The sequence below is a fragment of the Phalangium opilio genome, unplaced genomic scaffold (assembly GCF_054372755.1).
Source record: "Phalangium opilio isolate 3A_F unplaced genomic scaffold, DU_Popi_V2 ptg000054l_1, whole genome shotgun sequence".
In the NCBI taxonomy this organism is placed as follows: domain Eukaryota; kingdom Metazoa; phylum Arthropoda; class Arachnida; order Opiliones; family Phalangiidae; genus Phalangium; species Phalangium opilio.
In genome coordinates, this window is record NW_028324173.1 from 1,655,902 (window position 1) to 1,677,319 (window position 21,418).

General features: G+C 44.0%; 26 non-coding genes across 26 annotated transcripts; all 26 read left to right on the forward strand.

The window, feature by feature from the left end:
* The first annotated feature begins 207 nt into the window (after positions 1-207).
* On the forward strand, positions 208-279 carry TRNAE-CUC (transfer RNA glutamic acid (anticodon CUC)). The gene has a single exon. It is a non-coding gene; the product is annotated as a tRNA-Glu (tRNA).
* Positions 280-357: 78 nt separating this feature from the next.
* TRNAE-UUC (transfer RNA glutamic acid (anticodon UUC)) lies at positions 358-429 on the forward strand. Its single transcript has one exon. It is a non-coding gene; the product is annotated as a tRNA-Glu (tRNA).
* Positions 430-1,255: 826 nt separating this feature from the next.
* Positions 1,256-1,327, forward strand: TRNAE-UUC (transfer RNA glutamic acid (anticodon UUC)). Its single transcript has one exon. It is a non-coding gene; the product is annotated as a tRNA-Glu (tRNA).
* Positions 1,328-2,284: 957 nt separating this feature from the next.
* On the forward strand, positions 2,285-2,356 carry TRNAE-CUC (transfer RNA glutamic acid (anticodon CUC)). Its single transcript has one exon. It is a non-coding gene; the product is annotated as a tRNA-Glu (tRNA).
* A 78-nt stretch (positions 2,357-2,434) lies between these two features.
* Positions 2,435-2,506, forward strand: TRNAE-UUC (transfer RNA glutamic acid (anticodon UUC)). Its single transcript has one exon. It is a non-coding gene; the product is annotated as a tRNA-Glu (tRNA).
* An 826-nt stretch (positions 2,507-3,332) lies between these two features.
* On the forward strand, positions 3,333-3,404 carry TRNAE-UUC (transfer RNA glutamic acid (anticodon UUC)). The gene has a single exon. It is a non-coding gene; the product is annotated as a tRNA-Glu (tRNA).
* A 957-nt stretch (positions 3,405-4,361) lies between these two features.
* Positions 4,362-4,433, forward strand: TRNAE-CUC (transfer RNA glutamic acid (anticodon CUC)). The gene has a single exon. It is a non-coding gene; the product is annotated as a tRNA-Glu (tRNA).
* Positions 4,434-4,511: 78 nt separating this feature from the next.
* TRNAE-UUC (transfer RNA glutamic acid (anticodon UUC)) lies at positions 4,512-4,583 on the forward strand. Its single transcript has one exon. It is a non-coding gene; the product is annotated as a tRNA-Glu (tRNA).
* Positions 4,584-5,416: 833 nt separating this feature from the next.
* Positions 5,417-5,488, forward strand: TRNAE-CUC (transfer RNA glutamic acid (anticodon CUC)). The gene has a single exon. It is a non-coding gene; the product is annotated as a tRNA-Glu (tRNA).
* A 78-nt stretch (positions 5,489-5,566) lies between these two features.
* On the forward strand, positions 5,567-5,638 carry TRNAE-UUC (transfer RNA glutamic acid (anticodon UUC)). Its single transcript has one exon. It is a non-coding gene; the product is annotated as a tRNA-Glu (tRNA).
* Positions 5,639-6,464: 826 nt separating this feature from the next.
* On the forward strand, positions 6,465-6,536 carry TRNAE-UUC (transfer RNA glutamic acid (anticodon UUC)). The gene has a single exon. It is a non-coding gene; the product is annotated as a tRNA-Glu (tRNA).
* Positions 6,537-7,947: 1,411 nt separating this feature from the next.
* Positions 7,948-8,019, forward strand: TRNAE-CUC (transfer RNA glutamic acid (anticodon CUC)). The gene has a single exon. It is a non-coding gene; the product is annotated as a tRNA-Glu (tRNA).
* Positions 8,020-8,098: 79 nt separating this feature from the next.
* On the forward strand, positions 8,099-8,170 carry TRNAE-UUC (transfer RNA glutamic acid (anticodon UUC)). Its single transcript has one exon. It is a non-coding gene; the product is annotated as a tRNA-Glu (tRNA).
* Positions 8,171-8,372: 202 nt separating this feature from the next.
* TRNAE-CUC (transfer RNA glutamic acid (anticodon CUC)) lies at positions 8,373-8,444 on the forward strand. Its single transcript has one exon. It is a non-coding gene; the product is annotated as a tRNA-Glu (tRNA).
* A 1,134-nt stretch (positions 8,445-9,578) lies between these two features.
* Positions 9,579-9,650, forward strand: TRNAE-CUC (transfer RNA glutamic acid (anticodon CUC)). Its single transcript has one exon. It is a non-coding gene; the product is annotated as a tRNA-Glu (tRNA).
* Positions 9,651-10,627: 977 nt separating this feature from the next.
* Positions 10,628-10,699, forward strand: TRNAE-UUC (transfer RNA glutamic acid (anticodon UUC)). Its single transcript has one exon. It is a non-coding gene; the product is annotated as a tRNA-Glu (tRNA).
* A 355-nt stretch (positions 10,700-11,054) lies between these two features.
* Positions 11,055-11,126, forward strand: TRNAE-CUC (transfer RNA glutamic acid (anticodon CUC)). Its single transcript has one exon. It is a non-coding gene; the product is annotated as a tRNA-Glu (tRNA).
* A 79-nt stretch (positions 11,127-11,205) lies between these two features.
* On the forward strand, positions 11,206-11,277 carry TRNAE-CUC (transfer RNA glutamic acid (anticodon CUC)). Its single transcript has one exon. It is a non-coding gene; the product is annotated as a tRNA-Glu (tRNA).
* Positions 11,278-12,404: 1,127 nt separating this feature from the next.
* On the forward strand, positions 12,405-12,476 carry TRNAE-UUC (transfer RNA glutamic acid (anticodon UUC)). The gene has a single exon. It is a non-coding gene; the product is annotated as a tRNA-Glu (tRNA).
* Positions 12,477-13,887: 1,411 nt separating this feature from the next.
* Positions 13,888-13,959, forward strand: TRNAE-CUC (transfer RNA glutamic acid (anticodon CUC)). The gene has a single exon. It is a non-coding gene; the product is annotated as a tRNA-Glu (tRNA).
* Positions 13,960-14,038: 79 nt separating this feature from the next.
* TRNAE-CUC (transfer RNA glutamic acid (anticodon CUC)) lies at positions 14,039-14,110 on the forward strand. Its single transcript has one exon. It is a non-coding gene; the product is annotated as a tRNA-Glu (tRNA).
* Positions 14,111-15,995: 1,885 nt separating this feature from the next.
* On the forward strand, positions 15,996-16,067 carry TRNAE-UUC (transfer RNA glutamic acid (anticodon UUC)). Its single transcript has one exon. It is a non-coding gene; the product is annotated as a tRNA-Glu (tRNA).
* Positions 16,068-16,421: 354 nt separating this feature from the next.
* TRNAE-UUC (transfer RNA glutamic acid (anticodon UUC)) lies at positions 16,422-16,493 on the forward strand. The gene has a single exon. It is a non-coding gene; the product is annotated as a tRNA-Glu (tRNA).
* A 1,885-nt stretch (positions 16,494-18,378) lies between these two features.
* Positions 18,379-18,450, forward strand: TRNAE-UUC (transfer RNA glutamic acid (anticodon UUC)). The gene has a single exon. It is a non-coding gene; the product is annotated as a tRNA-Glu (tRNA).
* A 354-nt stretch (positions 18,451-18,804) lies between these two features.
* On the forward strand, positions 18,805-18,876 carry TRNAE-CUC (transfer RNA glutamic acid (anticodon CUC)). Its single transcript has one exon. It is a non-coding gene; the product is annotated as a tRNA-Glu (tRNA).
* A 959-nt stretch (positions 18,877-19,835) lies between these two features.
* On the forward strand, positions 19,836-19,907 carry TRNAE-UUC (transfer RNA glutamic acid (anticodon UUC)). The gene has a single exon. It is a non-coding gene; the product is annotated as a tRNA-Glu (tRNA).
* Positions 19,908-21,418: the final 1,511 nt, after the last annotated feature.

The following is a 21,418-nucleotide window of genomic DNA, read 5'->3' on the forward strand; positions in this document are numbered from 1 at the left end:
CAAAAATAGACTTAAGGATATAGGTTTATGAATAGAATTAAGACTCGGTTGAGCAAGTCCGATATGGTCTAGTGGGTGGGATAACTGTCTTTCACTCAGAAGGCCCGGGTGCGACTCCTGGTATCGGAGCGAGTGGTTTTGTACCGCTTTTGAAGAATAAACTTAAAGACATATTTATAGGAATAATATTTAGGCTGGATCCAACAGTCCGATATGGTCTATTGGCTAGGATGTCTGGCTCTCACCCAGAAGGCCCGGGTTAGATTCCCGGTATCGGAGCATCGGCAGTTGTACCACTTTAAAGAAAAAACTTAAAGACACATTTATAGTCATAATATTTAGGGTTGTACGAACCAGTCCGATATGGTCTAGTGCCTAGGATATCTGGCTTTCACCCAGAAGACCCGGGTTCGATTCCCGGTATCGGAACACCGGCTTTTGTACCACTTAAAAGAAAAAACTTAAAGACACATTTATAGTCATAATATTTAGGGTTGTTCGAACCAGTCGGAAATGGTCTAGTTGCTAGGATATATGGCTTTCACCCAGAAGGCTCGGGTTCGATTCCCGGTATCGGAGCGAGTGCTTTTGTACCGCTTTTGAAGAACAGGCTTAAGGATATAGGTTTATGAATAGAATTAAGACCTGGTTGAGCAAGTACGATATGGTCTAGTGGCTAGGATATCTGGCTCTCACCCAGAAGGCTCGGGTTCGATTCCCGGTATCGGAGCGAGTGCTTTTGTACCGCTTTTGAAGAACAGGCTTAAGGATATAGGTTTATGAATAGAATTAAGACCAGGTTGAGCAAGTCCGATATGGTCTAGTGGCTAGGGTACCTGGCTTTCACCCAGCAGGCCCGGGTTCGATTCCCGGCATCGGAGCGAGTGCTTTTGTACCGCATTTCAAGAAAAGACTTAAGGATATAAGTCTATGAATAGAATTAAGACACGGTTGAGCAAGTCCGATATGGTCAAGTGGGTGGGATACCTGGCTTTCACCCAAAAGGCCCGGGTGCGATTCCTGGTATCGGAGCGAGTGCTTTTGTACCGCTTTTGAAGAATAGACTTAAAGACACATTTATAGGAATAATATTTAGGGAATCAGTCCGATATGGTTGAGTGGCTAGGATATCTGGCTCTCACCCAGAAGGCTATAGTACGATTCCCGGTATCGGATTGCGTGCTTTGGTACCGCTTTTCAAGAATAGACTTAAGGATATAGGTTTATGAATAGAAATAAGACTTGTTTAAGCAAGTCCGATATGGTCTAGTGGCTAGGATATCTGGCTTTCACCCAGAAGGCCCGGGTTCGATTTCCGGTATCGGAGTGAGTGCTTTTGTACCGCTTTTCAAGAATAGACTTAAGGATATAGGTTTATGAATAGAATTAAGACTCGGTTGAGCAAGTCCGATATGGTCTAGTGGCTAGGGTATCTGGCTTTCACCCAGAAGGCCCGGGTTCGATTCCCGATAACGGAGCGAGTGCTTTTGTACCGCTTTTCAAGAATAGAATTAAGACTTGGTTGAGCAAGTACGATATGGTCTACTCGCTAGGATACCTGACTTTCACCCAGAAGGCCCGGGTTCGATTCCCGGTATAGGAGCACGTTGTTTTGTACCGCTTTTCAAGAAAAGACTTAAGGATATAGGTTTATGAATAGAATTAAGACTTGGTTAAGCAAGTACGATATGGTCTAGTGGCTAGGATATCTGGCTCTCACCCAGAAGGCCAGGGTTCGATTCCCGGTATCGGATTGCGTGCTTTTGTACCGCTTTTCAAGAATAGACTTAAGGATATAGGTTTATGAATAGAAATAAGACTTGTTTAAGCAAGTCCGATATGGTCTAGTGGCTAGGATATCTGGCTTTCACCCAGAATGCTCGAGTTCGATTCCCGGTAAAGGAGTGAGTGCTTTTGTACCGCTTTTCAAGAATAGACTTAAGGATATAGGTTTATGAATTGAATTAAGACTTAGTTGAGGAAGTCCGATATGGTCTAGTGGCTAGGATAACTGCTTTTTACCCAGAAGGCCCGGCTTCGATTCCCGGTATCGGAGCGAGTGTTTTGTAAAGCATTTCAAAAATAGACTTAAGGATATAGGTTTATGAATAGAATTAAGACTCGGTTGAGCAAGTCCGATATGGTCTAGTGGGTGGGATAACTGTCTTTCACTCAGAAGGCCCGGGTGCGACTCCTGGTATCGGAGCGAGTGGTTTTGTACCGCTTTTGAAGAATAAACTTAAAGATATATTTATAGGAATAATATTTAGGCTGGATCCAACAGTCCGATATGGTCTATTGGCTAGGATGTCTGGCTCTCACCCAGAAGGCCCGGGTTAGATTCCCGGTATCGGAGCATCGGCAGTTGTACCACTTTAAAGAAAAAACTTAAAGACACATTTATAGTCATAATATTTAGGGTTGTACGAACCAGTCCGATATGGTCTAGTGCCTAGGATATCTGGCTTTCACCCAGAAGACCCGGGTTCGATTCCCGGTATCGGAACACCGGCTTTTGTACCACTTAAAAGAAAAAACTTAAAGACACATTTATAGTCATAATATTTAGGGTTGTTCGAACCAGTCGGAAATGGTCTAGTTGCTAGGATATATGGCTTTCACCCAGAAGGCTCGGGTTCGATTCCCGATATCGGAGCGAGTGCTTTTGTACCGCTTTTGAAGAACAGGCTTAAGGATATAGGTTTATGAATAGAATTAAGACCTGGTTGAGCAAGTACGATATGGTCTAGTGGCTAGGATATCTGGCTCTCACCCAGAAGGCTCGGGTTCGATTCCCGGTATCGGAGCGAGTGCTTTTGTACAGCTTTTGAAGAACAGGCTTAAGGATATAGGTTTATGAATAGAATTAAGACCAGGTTGAGCAAGTCCGATATGGTCTAGTGGCTAGGGTACCTGGCTTTCACCCAGCAGGCCCGGGTTCGATTCCCGGCATCGGAGCGAGTGCTTTTGTACCGCATTTCAAGAAAAGACTTAAGGATATAAGTCTATGAATAGAATTAAGACACGGTTGAGCAAGTCCGATATGGTCAAGTGGGTGGGATACCTGGCTTTCACCCAAAAGGCCCGGGTGCGATTCCTGGTATCGGAGCGAGTGCTTTTGTACCGCTTTTGAAGAATAGACTTAAAGACACATTTATAGGAATAATATTTAGGGAATCAGTCCGATATGGTTGAGTGGCTAGGATATCTGGCTCTCACCCAGAAGGCTATAGTACGATTCCCGGTATCGGATTGCGTGCTTTGGTACCGCTTTTCAAGAATAGACTTAAGGATATAGGTTTATGAATAGAAATAAGACTTGTTTAAGCAAGTCCGATATGGTCTAGTGGCTAGGATATCTGGCTTTCACCCAGAAGGCCCGGGTTCGATTCCCGGTATCGGAGTGAGTGCTTTTGTACCGCTTTTCAAGAATAGACTTAAGGATATAGGTTTATGAATAGAATTAAGACTCGGTTGAGCAAGTCCGATATGGTCTAGTGGCTAGGGTATCTGGCTTTCACCCAGAAGGCCCGGGTTCGATTCCCGATAACGGAGCGAGTGCTTTTGTACCGCTTTTCAAGAATAGAATTAAGACTTGGTTGAGCAAGTACGATATGGTCTACTCGCTAGGATACCTGACTTTCACCCAGAAGGCCCGGGTTCGATTCCCGGTATAGGAGCACGTTGTTTTGTTCCGCTTTTCAAGAAAAGACTTAAGGATATAGGTTTATGAATAGAATTAAGACTTGGTTAAGCAAGTACGATATGGTCTAGTGGCTAGGATATCTGGCTCTCACCCAGAAGGCCAGGGTTCGATTCCCGGTATCGGATTGCGTGCTTTTGTACCGCTTTTCAAGAATAGACTTAAGGATATAGGTTTATGAATAGAAATAAGACTTGTTTAAGCAAGTCCGATATGGTCTAGTGGCTAGGATATCTGGCTTTCACCCAGAATGCTCGAGTTCGATTCCCGGTAAAGGAGTGAGTGCTTTTGTACCGCTTTTCAAGAATAGACTTAAGGATATAGGTTTATGAATTGAATTAAGACTTAGTTGAGGAAGTCCGATATGGTCTAGTGGCTAGGATAACTGCTTTTTACCCAGAAGGCCCGGCTTCGATTCCCGGTATCGGAGCGAGTGTTTTGTAAAGCATTTCAAAAATAGACTTAAGGATATAGGTTTATGAATAGAATTAAGACTCGGTTGAGCAAGTCCGATATGGTCTAGTGGGTGGGATAACTGTCTTTCACTCAGAAGGCCCGGGTGCGACTCCTGGTATCGGAGCGAGTGGTTTTGTACCGCTTTTGAAGAATAAACTTAAAGACATATTTATAGGAATAATATTTAGGCTGGATCCAACAGTCCGATATGGTCTATTGGCTAGGATGTCTGGCTCTCACCCAGAAGGCCCGGGTTAGATTCCCGGTATCGGAGCATCGGCAGTTGTACCACTTTAAAGAAAAAACTTAAAGACACATTTATAGTCATAATATTTAGGGTTGTACGAACCAGTCCGATATGGTCTAGTGCCTAGGATATCTGGCTTTCACCCAGAAGACCCGGGTTCGATTCCCGGTATCGGAACACCGGCTTTTGTACCACTTAAAAGAAAAAACTTAAAGACACATTTATAGTCATAATATTTAGGGTTGTTCGAACCAGTCGGAAATGGTCTAGTTGCTAGGATATATGGCTTTCACCCAGAAGGCTCGGGTTCGATTCCCGGTATCGGAGCGAGTGCTTTTGTACCGCTTTTGAAGAACAGGCTTAAGGATATAGGTTTATGAATAGAATTAAGACCTGGTTGAGCAAGTCCGATATGGTCTAGTGGCTAGGATACCTGGCTTTCACCCAGCAGGCCCGGGTTCGATTCCCGGAATCGGAGCGAGCGCTTTTGTACCGCATTTCAAGAATAGACTTAAGGATATAGGTCTATGAATAGAATTAAGACTCGGTTGAGCAAGTCCGATATGGTCTAGTGGGTGGGATACCTGGCTTTCACCCAAAAGGCCCGGGTGCGATTCCTGGTATCGGAGCGAGTGCTTTTGTACCGCTTTTGAAGAATAGACTTTAAGACACATTTAAAGGAATATTATTTAGGGTTGTTCCAACCAGTCCGATATGGTTGAGTGGCTAGGATATCTGGCTCTCACCCAGAAGGCTATAGTACGATTCCCGGTATCGGAGCAAGTGCTTTTGTACCGCTTTTCAAATATAGACTTAAGGATATAGGTTTATGAATAGAATTAAGACCTGGTTGAGCAAGTACGATATGATCTAGTGGCTTGGATATCTGGCTCTCACCCAGAAGGCCAGGGTTCGATTCCCGGTATCGGATTGCGTGCTTTGGTACCGCTTTTCAAGAATAGACTTAAGGATATAGGTTTATGAATAGAAATAAGACTTGTTTAAGCAAGTCCGATATGGTCTAGTGGCTAGGATATCTGGCTCTCACCCAGAAGGCCCGGGTTAGATTCCCGGTATCGGAGCATCGGCAGTTGTACCACTTTAAAGAAAAAACTTAAAGACACATTTATAGTCATAAAATTTAGGGTTGTACGAACCAGTCCGATATGGTCTAGTGGCTAGGATATCTGGCTTTCACCCAGAAGACCCGGGTTCGATTCCCGGTATCGGAACATCGGCTTTTGTACCACTTTAAAGAAAAAACTTAAAGACACATTTATAGTCATAATATTTAGGGTTGTTCGAACCAGTCAGAAATGGTCTAGTTGCTAGGATATATGGCTTTCACCCAGAAGGCTCGGGTTCGATTCCCGGTATCGGAGCGAGTGCTTTTGTACCGCTTTTGAAGAACAGGCTTAAGGATATAGGTTTATGAATAGAACTAAGACCTGGTTGAGCAAGTACGATATGGTCTAGTGGCTAGGATATCTGGCTCTCACCCAGAAGGCTCGGGTTCGATTCCCGGTATCGGAGCGAGTGCTTTTGTACCGCTTTTGAAGAACAGGCTTAAGGATATAGGTTTATGAATAGAATTAAGACCAGGTTGAGCAAGTCCGATATGGTCTAGTGGCTAGGGTACCTGGCTTTCACCCAGCAGGCCCGGGTTCGATTCCCGGCATCGGAGCGAGTGCTTTTGTACCGCATTTCAAGAATAGACTTAAGGATATAAGTCTATGAATAGAATTAAGACACGGTTGAGCAAGTCCGATATGGTCAAGTGGGTGGGATACCTGGCTTTCACCCAAAAGGCCCGGGTGCGATTCCTGGTATCGGAGCGAGTGCTTTTGTACCGCTTTTGAAGAATAGACTTAAAGACACATTTATAGGAATAATATTAAGGAAATCAGTCCGATATGGTTGAGTGGCTAGGATATCTGGCTCTCACCCAGAAGGCTATAGTACGATTCCCGGTATCGGATTGCGTGCTTTGGTACCGCTTTTCAAGAATAGACTTAAGGATATAGGTTTATGAATAGAAATAAGACTTGTTTAAGCAAGTCCGATATGGTCTAGTGGCTAGGATATCTGGCTTTCACCCAGAAGGCCCGGGTTCGATTCCCGGTATCGGAGTGAGTGCTTTTGTACCGCTTTTCAAGAATAGACTTAAGGATATAGGTTTATGAATAGAATTAAGACTCGGTTGAGCAAGTCCGATATGGTCTAGTGGCTAGGGTATCTGGCTTTCACCCAGAAGGCCCGGGTTCGATTCCCGATAACGGAGCGAGTGCTTTTGTACCGCTTTTCAAGAATAGAATTAAGACTTGGTTGAGCAAGTACGATATGGTCTACTCGCTAGGATACCTGACTTTCACCCAGAAGGCCCGGGTTCGATTCCCGGTATAGGAGCACGTTGTTTTGTACCGCTTTTCAAGAAAAGACTTAAGGATATAGGTTTATGAATAGAATTAAGACTTGGTTAAGCAAGTACGATATGGTCTAGTGGCTAGGATATCTGGCTCTCACCCAGAAGGCCAGGGTTCGATTCCCGGTATCGGATTGCGTGCTTTTGTACCGCTTTTCAAGAATAGACTTAAGGATATAGGTTTATGAATAGAAATAAGACTTGTTTAAGCAAGTCCGATATGGTCTAGTGGCTAGGATATCTGGCTTTCACCCAGAATGCTCGAGTTCGATTCCCGGTAAAGGAGTGAGTGCTTTTGTACCGCTTTTCAAGAATAGACTTAAGGATATAGGTTTATGAATTGAATTAAGTCTTAGTTGAGGAAGTCCGATATGGTCTAGTGGCTAGGATAACTGCTTTTTACCCAGAAGGCCCGGCTTCGATTCCCGGTATCGGAGCGAGTGTTTTGTAAAGCATTTCAAAAATAGACTTAAGGATATAGGTTTATGAATAGAATTAAGACTCGGTTGAGCAAGTCCGATATGGTCTAGTGGGTGGGATAACTGTCTTTCACTCAGAAGGCCCGGGTGCGACTCCTGGTATCGGAGCGAGTGGTTTTGTACCGCTTTTGAAGAATAGACTTAAAGACACATTTATAGGAATAATATTTAGGGTTGTTCCAACCAGTCCGATATGGTTGAGTGGCTAGGATATCTGGCTCTCACCCAGAAGGCTATAGTACGATTCCCGGAATCGGAGCGAGTGCTTTTGTACCGCTTTTCAAGAATAGACTTAAGGATATATGTTTATGAATAGAATTAAGACCTGGTTGAGCAAGTACGATATGGTCTAGTGGCTAGGATATCTGGCTCTCACCCAGAAGGCCAGGGTTGGATTCCCGGTATCGGAGCGAGTGCTTTTGTACCGCTTTTCAAGAATAGACTTAAGGATATATGTTTATGAATAGAATTAAGACCTGGTTGAGCAAGTACGATATGATCTAGTGGCTTGGATATCTGGCTCTCACCCAGAAGGCCAGGGTTCGATTCCCGGTATCGGAGTGCGTGCTTTTGTACCGCTTTTCAAGAATAGACTTAAGGATATAGGTTTATGAATAGAAATAAGACTTGTTTAAGCAAGTCCGATATGGTCTAGTGGCTAGGATATCTGGCTCTCACCCAGAAGGCCCGGGTTAGATTCCCGGTATCGGAGTGAGTGCTTTTGTACCGCTTTTCAAGAATAGACTTAAGGATATAGGTTTATGAATAGAATTAAGACTCGGTTGAGCAAGTCCGATATGGTCTAGTGGCTAGGATATCTGGCTTTCACCCAGAAGGCCCGGGTTCGATTCCCGGTATCGGAGCGAGTGCTTTTGTACCGCTTTTCAAGAATAGAATTAAGACTTGGTTGAGCAAGTGCGATATTGTCTAGTCGCTAGGATACCTGACTTTCACCCAGAAGGCCCGGGTTCGATTCCCGTATCGGAGCGAGTGCTTTTGTACCGCTTTTCAAGAATAAACTTAAAGACATATTTATAGGAATAATATTTAGGCTGGATCCAACAGTCCGATATGGTCTATTGGCTAGGATGTCTGGCTCTCACCCAGAAGGCCCGGGTTAGATTCCCGGTATCGGAGCATCGGCAGTTGTACCACTTTAAAGAAAAAACTTAAAGACACATTTATAGTCATAATATTTAGGGTTGTACGAACCAGTCCGATATGGTCTAGTGGCTAGGATATCTGGCTTTCACCCAGAAGACCAAGGTTCGATTCCCGGTATCGGAACACCGGCTTTTGTACCACTTAAAAGAAAAAACTTAAAGACACATTTATAGTCATAATATTTAGGGTTGTTCGAACCAGTCGGAAATGGTCTAGTTGCTAGGATATATGGCTTTCACCCAGAAGGCTCGGGTTCGATTCCCGGTATCGGAGCGAGTGCTTTTGTACCGCTTTTGAAGAACAGGCTTAAGGATATAGGTTTATGAATAGAATTAAGACCTGGTTGAGCAAGTCCGATATGGTCTAGTGGCTAGGATACCTGGCTTTCACCCAGCAGGCCCGGGTTCGATTCCCGGAATCGGAGCGAGTGCTTTTGTACCGCATTTCAAGAATAGACTTAAGGATATAGGTCTATGAATAGAATTAAGACTCGGTTGAGCAAGTCCGATATGGTCTAGTGGGTGGGATACCTGGCTTTCACCCAAAAGGCCCGGGTGCGATTCCTGGTATCGGAGCGAGTGCTTTTGTACCGCTTTTGAAGAATAGACTTTAAGACACATTTATAGGAATATTATTTAGGGTTGTTCCAACCAGTCCGATATGGTTGAGTGGCTAGGATATCTGGCTCTCACCCAGAAGGCTATAGTACGATTCCCGGTATCGGAGCAAGTGCTTTTGTACCGCTTTTCAAATATAGACTTAAGGATATAGGTTTATGAATAGAATTAAGACCTGGTTGAGCAAGTACGATATGATCTAGTGGCTTGGATATCTGGCTCTCACCCAGAAGGCCAGGGTTCGATTCCCGGTATTGGATTGCGTGCTTTGGTACCGCTTTTCAAGAAAAGACTTAAGGATATAGGTTTATGAAAAGAATTAACACTTGGTTAAGCAAGTACGATATGGTCTAGTGGCTAGGATATTTGGCTCTCACCCAGAAGGCCAGGGTTCGATTCCCGGTATCGGAGCGCGTGCTTTTGTACCGCTTTTCAAGAATAGACTTAAGGATATAGGTTTATGAATAGAAATAAGACTTGTTTAAGCAAGTCCGATATGGTCTAGTGGCTAGGATATCTGGCTCTCACCCAGAAGGCCCGGGTTAGATTCCCGGTATCGGAGCATCGGCAGTTGTACCACTTTAAAGAAAAAACTTAAAGACACATTTATAGTCATAAAATTTAGGGTTGTACGAACCAATACGATATGGTCTAGTTGCTAGGATATATGGCTTTCACCCAGAAGGCTCGGGTTCGATTCCCGGTATCGGAGCGAGTGCTTTTGTACCGCTTTTGAAGAACAGGCTTAAGGATATAGGTTTATGAATAGAATTAAGACCTGGTTGAGCAAGTACGATATGGTCTAGTGGCTAGGATATCTGGCTCTCACCCAGAAGGCTCGGGTTCGATTCCCGGTATCGGAGCGAGTGCTTTTGTACCGCTTTTGAAGAACAGGCTTAAGGATATAGGTTTATGAATAGAATTAAGACCAGGTTGAGCAAGTCCGATATGGTCTAGTGGCTAGGATACCTGGCTTTCACCCAGCAGGCCCGGGTTCGATTCCCGGCATCGGAGCGAGTGCTTTTGTACCGCATTTCAAGAATAGACTTAAGGATATAAGTCTATGAATAGAATTAAGACTCGGTTGAGCAAGTCCGATATGGTCAAGTGGGTGGGATACCTGGCTTTCACCCAAAAGGCCCGGGTGCGATTCCTGGTATCGGAGCGAGTGCTTTTGTACCGCTTTTGAAGAATAGACTTAAAGACACATTTATAGGAATAATATTTAGGGAATCAGTCCGATATGGTTGAGTGGCTAGGATATCTTGCTCTCACCCAGAAGGCTATAGTACGATTCCCGGTATCGGAGCGAGTGCTTTTGTACCGCTTTTCAAGAATAGACTTAAGGATATAGGTTTATGAATAGAATTAAGACCTGGTTGAGCAAGTACGATATGATCTAGTGGCTTGGATATCTGGCTCACACTCAGAAGGCCAGGGTTCGATTCCCGGTATCGGATTGCGTGCTTTGGTACCGCTTTTCAAGAATAGACTTAAGGATATAGGTTTATGAATAGAAATAAGACTTGTTTAAGCAAGTCCGATATGGTCTAGTGGCTAGGATATCTGGCTTTCACCCAGAAGGCCCGGGTTCGATTCCCGGTATCGGAGTGAGTGCTTTTGTACCGCTTTTCAAGAATAGACTTAAGGATATAGGTTTATGAATAGAATTAAGACTCGGTTGAGCAAGTCCGATATGGTCTAGTGGCTAGGGTATCTGGCTTTCACCCAGAAGGCCCGGGTTCGATTCCCGATAACGGAGCGAGTGCTTTTGTACCGCTTTTCAAGAATAGAATTAAGACTTGGTTGAGCAAGTACGATATGGTCTACTCGCTAGGATACCTGACTTTCACCCAGAAGGCCCGGGTTCGATTCCCGGTATCGGAGCACGTTGTTTTGTACCGCTTTTCAAGAAAAGACTTAAGGATATAGGTTTATGAATAGAATTAAGACTTGGTTAAGCAAGTACGATATGGTCTAGTGGGTAGGATATCTGGCTCTCACCCAGAAGGCCAGGGTTCGATTCCCGGTATCGGATTGCGTGCTTTTGTACCGTTTTTCAAGAATAGACTTAAGGATAAAGGTTTATGAATAGAAATAAGACTTGTTTAAGCAAGTCCGATATGGTCTAGTGGCTAGGATATCTGGCTCTCACCCAGAAGGCCCGGGTTATATTCCCGGTATCGGAGCATCGGCAGTTGTACCACTTTTAAGAAAAAATTTAAAGACACATTTATAGTCATAAAATTTAGGGTTGTACGAACCAGTCCGATATGGTCTAGTGGCTAGGATATCTGTCTTTCACCCAGAAGACCCGGGTTCGATTCCCGGTATCGGAACATCGGCTTGTGTACCACTTTAAAGAAAAAACTTAAAGACACATTTATAGTCATAATATTTAGGGTTGTTCGAACCAGTCAGAAATGGTCTGGTTGCTAGGATATATGGCTTTCACCCAGAAGGCTCGGGTTCGATTCCCGGTATCGGAGCGAGTGCTTTTGTACCGCTTTTGAAGAACAGGCTTAAGGATATAGGTTTATGAATAGAATTAAGACCTGGTTGAGCAAGTACGATATGGTCTAGTGGCTAGGATATCTGGCTCTCACCCAGAAGGCTCGGGTTCGATTCCCGGTATCGGAGCGAGTGCTTTTGTACCGCTTTTGAAGAACAGGCTTAAGGATATAGGTTTATGAATAGAATTAAGACCAGGTTGAGCAAGTCCGATATGGTCTAGTGGCTAGGATACCTGGCTTTCACCCAGCAGGCCCGGGTTCGATTCCCGGCATCGGAGCGAGTGCTTTTGTACCGCATTTCAAGAATAGACTTAAGGATATAAGTCTATGAATAGAATTAAGACTCGGTTGAGCAAGTGCGATATGGTCAAGTGGGTGGGATACCTGGCTTTCACCCAAAAGGCCCGGGTGCGATTCCTGGTATCGGAGCGAGTGCTTTTGTACCGCTTTTGAAGAATAGACTTAAAGACACATTTATAGGAATAATATTTAGGGAATCAGTCCGATATGGTTGAGTGGCTAGGATATCTGGCTCTCACCCAGAAGGCTATAGTACGATTCCCGGTATCGGAGCGAGTGCTTTTGTACCGCTTTTCAAGAATAGACTTAAGGATATAGGTTTATGAATAGAATTAAGACCTGGTTGAGCAAGTATGATATGATCTAGTGGCTTGGATATCTGGCTCTCACTCAGAAGGCCAGGGTTCGATTCCCGGTATCGGATTGCGTGCTTTGGTACCGCTTTTCAAGAATAGACTTAAGGATATAGGTTTATGAATAGAAATAAGACTTGTTTAAGCAAGTCCGATATGGTCTAGTGGCTAGGATATCTGGCTTTCACCCAGAAGGCCCGGGTACGATTCCCGGTATCGGAGTGAGTGCTTTTGTACCGCTTTTCAAGAATAGACTTAAGGATATAGGTTTATGAATAGAATTAAGACTCGGTTGAGCAAGTCCGATATGGTCTAGTGGCTAGGGTATCTGGCTTTCACCCAGAAGGCCCGGGTTCGATTCCCGATAACGGAGCGAGTGCTTTTGTACCGCTTTTCAAGAATAGAATTAAGACTTGGTTGAGCAAGTACGATATGGTCTACTCGCTAGGATACCTGACTTTCACCCAGAAGGCCCGGGTTCGATTCCCGGTATCGGAGCACGTTGTTTTGTACCGCTTTTCAAGAAAAGACTTAAGGATATAGGTTTATGAATAGAATTAAGACTTGGTTAAGCAAGTACGATATGGTCTAGTGGCTAGGATATCTGGCTCTCACCCAGAAGGCCAGGGTTCGATTCCCGGTATCGGATTGCGTGCTTTTGTACCGCTTTTCAAGAATAGACTTAAGGATATAGGTTTATGAATAGAAATAAGACTTGTTTAAGCAAGTCCGATATGGTCTAGTGGCTAGGATATCTGGCTTTCACCCAGAATGCTCGAGTTCGATTCCCGGTAAAGGAGTGAGTGCTTTTGTACCGCTTTTCAAGAATAGACTTAAGGATATAGGTTTATGAATTGAATTAAGACTTAGTTGAGGAAGTCCGATATGGTCTATTGGCTAGGATAACTGCTTTTTACCCAGAAGGCCCGGCTTCGATTCCCGGTATCGGAGCGAGTGTTTTGTAAAGCATTTCAAAAATAGACTTAAGGATATAGGTTTATGAATAGAATTAAGACTCGGTTGAGCAAGTCCGATATGGTCTAGTGGGTGGGATACCTGTCTTTCACTCAGAAGGCCCGGGTGCGACTCCTGGTATCGGAGCGAGTGGTTTTGTACCGCTTTTGAAGAATAGACTTAAAGACACATTTATAGGAATAATATTTAGGGTTGTTCCAACCAGTCCGATATGGTTGAGTGGCTAGGATATCTGGCTCTCACCCAGAAGGCTATAGTACGATTCCCGGTATCGGAGCGAGTGCTTTTGTACCGCTTTTCAAGAATAGACTTAAGGATATATGTTTATGAATAGAATTAAGACCTGGTTGAGCAAGTACGATATGGTCTAGTGGCTAGGATATCTGGCTCTCACCCAGAAGGCCAGGGTTGGATTCCCGGTATCGGAGCGAGTGCTTTTGTACCGCTTTTCAAGAATAGACTTAAGGATATATGTTTATGAATAGAATTAAGACCTGGTTGAGCAAGTACGATATGATCTAGTGGCTTGGATATCTGGCTCTCACCCAGAAGGCCAGGGTTCGATTCCCGGTATCGGATTGCGTGCTTTGGTACCGCTTTTCAAGAAAAGACTTAAGGATATAGGTTTATGAAAAGAATTAACACTTGGTTAAGCAAGTACGATATGGTCTAGTGGCTAGGATATCTGGCTCTCACCCAGAAGGCCAGGGTTCGATTCCCGGTATCGGAGTGCGTGCTTTTGTACCGCTTTTCAAGAATAGACTTAAGGATATAGGTTTATGAATAGAAATAAGACTTGTTTAAGCAAGTCCGATATGGTCTAGTGGCTAGGATATCTGGCTCTCACCCAGAAGGCCCGGGTTAGATTCCCGGTATCGGAGTAAGTGCTTTTGTACCGCTTTTCAAGAATAGACTTAAGGATATAGGTTTATGAATTGAATTAAGACTTGGTTGAGGAAGTCCGATATGGTCTAGTGGCTAGGATTACTGCTTTTTACCCAGAAGGCCCGGCTTCGATTCCCGGTATCGTAGCGAGTGTTTTGTAAAGCATTTCAAAATAGACTTAAGGAACTTGGTTTATGAATACAATTAAGACTCGGTTGAGCAAGTCCGATATGGTCTAGTGGGTGGGATACCTGGCTTTCACCCAGAAGGCCCGGATTCGATTCCCGGTATCGGAGCGAGTGTTTTGTAAAGCATTTCAAAATAGACTTAAGGAACTTGGTTTATGAATACAATTAAGACTCGGTTGGGCAAGTCCGATATGGTCTAGTGGGTGGGATACCTGGCTTTCACCCAGAAGGCCCGGGTTCGATTCCCGGTATCGGAGTGAGTGCTTTTGTACCGCTTTTCAAGAATAGACTTAAGGATATAGGTTTATGAATAGAAATAAGACTTGGTTAAGCAAGTCCGATATGGTCTAGTGGCTAGGATATCTGGCTCTCACCCAGAACGCTATAGTACGATTCCCGGTATCGGCGCGAGTGTTTTGTAAAGCATTTCAAAAATAGACTTAAGGATATAGGTTTATGAATAGAATTAAGACTCGGTTGAGCAAGTCCGATATGGTCTAGTGGGTGGGATACCTGGCTTTCACCCAGAAGGCCCGGGTGCGATTCCTGGTATCGGAGCGAGTGCTTTTGTACCGCTTTTGAAGAATAGACTTAAAGACACATTTATAGGAATAATATATAGGGTTGTTCCAACCAGTCCGATATGGTTGAGTGGCTAGGATATCTGGCTCTCACCCAGAAGGCTATAGTACGATTCCCGGTATCGGAGCGAGTGCTTTTGTACCGCTTTTCAAGAATAGACTTAAGGATATAGGTTTATGAATAGAATTAAGACCTGGTTGAGCAAGTACGATATGGTCTAGTGGCTGGGATATCTGCCTCTCACCCAGAAGGCGAGGGTTCAATTCCCGGTATCGGATTGCGTGCTTTTGTACCGCTTTTCAAGAATAGACTTAAGGATATAGGTTTATGAATAGAAATAAGACTTGTTTAAGCAAGTCCGATATGGTCTAGTGGCTAGGATATCTGGCTTTCACCCAGAATGCTCGGGTTCGATTCCCGGTAAAGGAGTGAGTGCTTTTGTACCGCTTTTCAAGAATAGACTTAAGGATATAGGTTTATGAATTGAATTAAGACTTAGTTGAGGAAGTCCGATATGGTCTAGTGGCTAGGATAACTGCTTTTTACCCAGAAGGCCCGGCTTCGATTCCCGGTATCGGAGCGAGTGTTTTGTAAAGCATTTCAAAAATAGACTTAAGGATATAGGTTTATGAATAGAATTAAGACTCGGTTGAGCAAGTCCGATATGGTCTAGTGGGTGGGATACCTGTCTTTCACTCAGAAGGCCCGGGTGCGACTCCTGGTATCGGAGCGAGTGGTTTTGTACCGCTTTTGAAGAATAGACTTAAAGACACATTTATAGGAATAATATTTAGGGTTGTTCCAACCAGTCCGATATGGTTGAGTGGCTAGGATATCTGGCTCTCACCCAGAAGGCTATAGTACGATTCCCGGTATCGGAGCGAGTGCTTTTGTACCGCTTTTCAAGAATAGACTTAAGGATATATGTTTATGAATAGAATTAAGACCTGGTTGAGCAAGTACGATATGGTCTAGTGGCTAGGATATCTGGCTCTCTCCCAGAAGGCCAGGGTTGGATTCCCGGTATCGGAGTGAGTGCTTTTGTACCGCTTTTATAGAATAGACTTAAGGATATAAGTTTATGAATAGAATTAAGACTCGGTTAAGCAAGTCCGATATGGTCTAGTGGCTAGGATATCTGGCTTTCACCCAGAAGGCCCGGGTTCGATTCCCGGTATCGGAGCGAGTGCTTTTGTACCGCTTTTCAAGAATAGAATTAAGACTTGGTTGAGCAAGTGCGATATTGTCTAGTCGCTAGGATACCTGACTTTCACCCAGAAGGCCCGGGTTCGATTCCCGGTATCGGAGCGCGTGGTTTTGTACCGCTTTTCAAAAAAAGACTAAGGATATAGGTTTATGAATAGAATTAATACTTGGTTTAGCAAGTACAATATGGTCTAGTGGGTAGGATATCTGGGTCTCACCCAGAAGGCCAGGGTTCGATTCCCGGTATCGGATTGCGTGCTTTTGTACCGCTTTTCAAGAATAGACTTAAGGATATAGGTTTATGAATAGAAATAAGACTTGTTTAAGCAAGTCCGATATGGTCTAGTGGCTAGGATATCTGGCTTTCACCCAGAAGGCTCGGGTTCGATTCCCGGTATCGGAGTAAGTGCTTTTGTACCGCTTTTCAAGAATAGACTTAAGGATATAGGTTTATGATTTGAATTAAGACTTGGTTGAGGAAGTCCGATATGGTCTAGTGGCTAGGATTACTGCTTTTTACCCAGAAGGCCCGGCTTCGATTCCCGGTATCGTAGCGAGTGTTTTGTAAAGCATTTCAAAATAGACTTAAGGAACTTGGTTTATGAATACAATTAAGACTCGGTTGAGCAAGTCCGATATGGTCTAGTGGGTGGGATACCTGGCTTTCACCCAGAAGGCCCGGATTCGATTCCCGGTATCGGAGCGAGTGTTTTGTAAAGCATTTCAAAATAGACTTAAGGAACTTGGTTTATGAATACAATTAAGACTCGGTTGGGCAAGTCCGATATGGTCTAGTGGGTGGGATACCTGGCTTTCACCCAGTAGGCCCGGGTTCGATTCCCGGTATCGGAGTGAGTGCTTTTGTACCGCTTTTCAAGAATAGACTTAAGGATATAGGTTTATGAATAGAAATAAGACTTGGTTAAGCAAGTCCGATATGGTCTAGTGGCTAGGATATCTGGCTCTCACCCAGAACGCTATAGTACGATTCCCGGTATCGGAGCGAGTGTTTTGTAAAGCATTTCAAAAATAGACTTAAGGATATAGGTTTATGAATAGAATTAAGACTCGGTTGAGCAAGTCCGATATGGTCTAGTGGGTGGGATACCTGGCTTTCACCCAGAAGGCCCGGGTGCGATTCCTGGTATCGGAGCGAGTGCTTTTGTACCGCTTTTGAAGAATAGACTTAAAGACACATTTATAGGAATAATATATAGGGTTGTTCCAACCAGTCCGATATGGTTGAGTGGCTAGGATATCTGGCTCTCACCCAGAAGGCTATAGTACGATTCCCGGTATCGGAGCGAGTGCTTTTGTACCGCTTTTCAAGAATAGACTTAAGGATATAGGTTTATGAATAGAATTAAGACCTGGTTGAGCAAGTACGATATGGTCTAGTGGCTGGGATATCTGCCTCTCACCCAGAAGGCGAGGGTTCAATTCCCGGTATCGGATTGCGTGGTTTTGTACCGCTTTTCAAGAATAGACTTAAGGATATAGGTTTATGAATAGAAATAAGACCTGTTTAAGCAAGTCCGATATGGTCTAGTGGCTAGGATATCTGGCTTTCACCCAGAATGCTCGGGTTCGATTCCCGGTAAAGGAGTGAGTGCTTTTGTACCGCTTTTCAAGAATAGACTTAAGGATATAGGTTTATGAATTGAATTAAGACTTAGTTGAGGAAGTCCGATATGGTCTAGTGGCTAGGATAACTGCTTTTTACCCAGAAGGCCCGGCTTCGATTCCCGGTATCGGAGCGAGTGTTTTGTAAAGCATTTCAAAAATAGACTTAAGGATATAGGTTTATGAATAGAATTAAGACTCGGTTGAGCAAGTCCGATATGGTCTAGTGGGTGGGATACCTGTCTTTCACTCAGAAGGCCCGGGTGCGACTCCTGGTATCGGAGCGAGTGGTTTTGTACCGCTTTTGAAGAATAGACTTAAAGACACATTTATAGGAATAATATTTAGGGTTGTTCCAAACAGTCCGATATGGTTGAGTGGCTAGGATATCTGGCTCTCACCCAGAAGGCTATAGTACGATTCCCGGTATCGGAGCGAGTGCTTTTGTACCGCTTTTCAAGAATAGACTTAAGGATATATGTTTATGAATAGAATTAAGACCTGGTTGAGCAAGTACGATATGGTCTAGTGGCTAGGATATCTGGCTCTCTCCCAGAAGGCCAGGGTTGGATTCCCGGTATCGGAGTGAGTGCTTTTGTACCGCTTTTATAGAATAGACTTAAGGATATAAGTTTATGAATAGAATTAAGACTCGGTTAAGCAAGTCCGATATGGTCTAGTGGCTAGGATATCTGGCTTTCACCCAGAAGGCCCGGGTTCGATTCCCGGTATCGGAGCGAGTGCTTTTGTACCGCTTTTCAAGAATAGAATTAAGACTTGGTTGAGCAAGTGCGATATTGTCTAGTCGCTAGGATACCTGACTTTCACCCAGAAGGCCCGGGTTCGATTCCCGGTATCGGAGCGCGTGGTTTTGTACCGCTTTTCAAAAAAAGACTAAGGATATAGGTTTATGATTAGAATTAAGACTTGGCTAAGTAAGTACGATATGGTCTAGTGGCAAGGATATCTGGCTCTCACGCGGAAGGCCAGGGTTCGATTCCCGGTATCGGATTGCGTGCTTTTGTACCGCTTTTCAAGAATAGACTTAAGGATATAGGTTTATGAATAGAAATAAGACTAGTTTAAGCAAGTCCGATATGGTCTAGTGGCTAGGATATCTGGCTCTCACCCAGAAGGCCCGGGTTCGATTCCCGGTATCGGAGTGAGTGCTTTTGTACCGCTTTTCAAGAATAGACTTAAGGATATAGGTTTATGAATAGAATTAAGACTCGATTAAGCAAGTCCGATATGGTCTAGTGGCTAGAATATCTGGCTTTCACCCAGAAGGCCCGGGTTCGATTCCCGGTATCAGAGCGAGTGCTTTTGTACCGCTTTTCAAGAATAGAATCAAGACTTGGTTGAGCAAGTACGATATGGTCTAGTCGCTAGGATACCTGACTTTCACCCAGAAGGCCCGGGTTCGATTCCCGGTATCGGAGCACGTGGTTTTGTACCGCTTTTCAAGAAAAGACTTAAGGATATAGGTTTATGAATAGAATTAAGACTTGGCTAAGTAAGTACGATATGGTCTAGTGGCAAGGATATCTGGCTCTCACGCGGAAGGCCAGGGTTCGATTCCCGGTATCGGATTGCGTGCTTTTGTACCGCTTTTCAAGAATAGACTTAAGGACATAGGTTTATGAATAGAAATAAGACTTGGTTAAGCAAGTCCGATATGGTCTAGTGGCTAGTATATCTGGCTTTCACCCAGAAGGCCCGGGTTCTATTCCCGGTATCGGAGTGAGTGCTTTTGTACCGCTTTTCAAGAATAGACTTAAGGATATAGGTTTACGAACAGAAATAAGACTGGGTTAAGCAAGTCCGATATGGTCTAGTGGCTAGGATATCTGGCTCTCACCCAGAAGGCTATAGTACGATACCCGGTATCGGAGCGAGTGCTTTTGTACCGCTTTTCAAGAATAGACTTAAGGATATAGGTTTATGAATAGAATTAAGACCTGGTTGAGCAAGTACGATATGGTCTAGTGGCTTGGATATCTGGCTTTCACCCAGAAGGCCAGGGTTCGATTCCCGGTATCGGATTGCGTGCTTTTGTACCGCTTTTCAAGAATAGACTTAAGGATATAAGTTTATGAATAGAATTAAGACTCGGTTAAGCAAGTCCGATATGGTCTAGTGGCTAGGATATCTGGCTTTCACCCAGAAGGCCCGGGTTCGATTCCCGGTATCGGAGCGAGGGCTTTTGTACCGCTTTTCAAGAATAGAATTAAGACTTGGTTGAGCAAGTGCGATATGGTCTAGTCGCTAGGATACCTGACTTTCACCCAGAAGGCCCGGGTTCGATTCCCGGTATCGGAGCACGTGGTTTTGTACCGCTTTTCAAGAAAAGACTAAGGATATAGGTTTATGAATAGAATTAAGACTTGGTTAAGCAAGTACGATATGGTCTAGTGGCTAGGATATCTGGGTCTCACCCAGAAGGCCAGGGTTCGATTCCCGGTATCGGATTGCGTGCTTTTGTACCGCTTTTCAAGAATAGACTTAAGGATATAGGTTTATGAATAGAAATAAGACTTGTTTAAGCAAGTCCGATATGGTCTAGTGGCTAGGATATCTCGCTTTCACCCAGAAGGCTCGGGTTCGATTCCCGGTATCGGAGTGAGTGCTTTTGTACCGCTTTTCAAGAATAGACTTAAGGATATAGGTTTATGAATTGAATTAAGACTTGGTTGAGGAAGTCCGATATGGTCTAGTGGCTAGGATTACTGCTTTTTACCCAGAAGGCCCGGCTTCGATTCCCGGTATCGGAGCGAGTGTTTTGTAAAGCATTTCAAAATAGACTTAAGGAACTTGGTTTATGAATACAATTAAGACTCGGTTGAGCAAGTCCGATATGGTCTAGTGGGTGGGATACCTGGCTTTCACCCAGAAGGCCCGGGTTCGATTCCCGGTATCGGAGCGAGTGTTTTGTAAAGCATTTCAAAATAGACTTAAGGAACTTGGTTTATGAATACAATTAAGACTCGGTTGGGCAAGTCCGATATGGTCTAGTGGGTGGGATACCTGGCTTTCACCCAGTAGGGCCGGGTTCGATTCCCGGTATCGGAGTGAGTGCTTTTGTACCGCTTTTCAAGAATAGACTTAAGGATATAGGTTTATGAATTGAATTAAGACTTGGTTGAGGAAGTCCGATATGGTCTAGTGGCTAGGATAACTGCTTTTTACCCAGAAGGCCCGGCTTCGATTCCCGGTATCGGAGTGAGTGCTTTTGTACCGCTTTTCAAGAATAGACTTAAGGATATAGGTTTATGAATAGAAATAAGACTTGGTTAAGCAAGTCCGATATGGTCTAGTGGCTAGGATATCTGGCTCTCACCCAGAAGGCTATAGTACGATTCCCGGTATCGGAGCGAGTGTTTTGTAAAGCATTTCAAAAATAGACTTAAGGATATAGGTTTATGAATAGAATTAAGACTCGGTTGAGCAAGTCCGATATGGTATAGTGCTAGGATATCTGGCTTTCACCAAGAAGGCCCGGGTTCGATTCCCGGTATCGGAGCGAGTGCTTTTGTACCGCTTTTCAAGAATAGAATTAAGACTTGGTTAAGCAAGTACGATATGGTCTAGTGGCTAGGATATCTGGCACTCACCCAGAAGGCCAGGGTTCGATTCCCGGTATCGGATTGCGTGCTTTTGTACCGCTTTTCAAGAATAGACTTAAGGATATAGGTTTATGAATAGAAA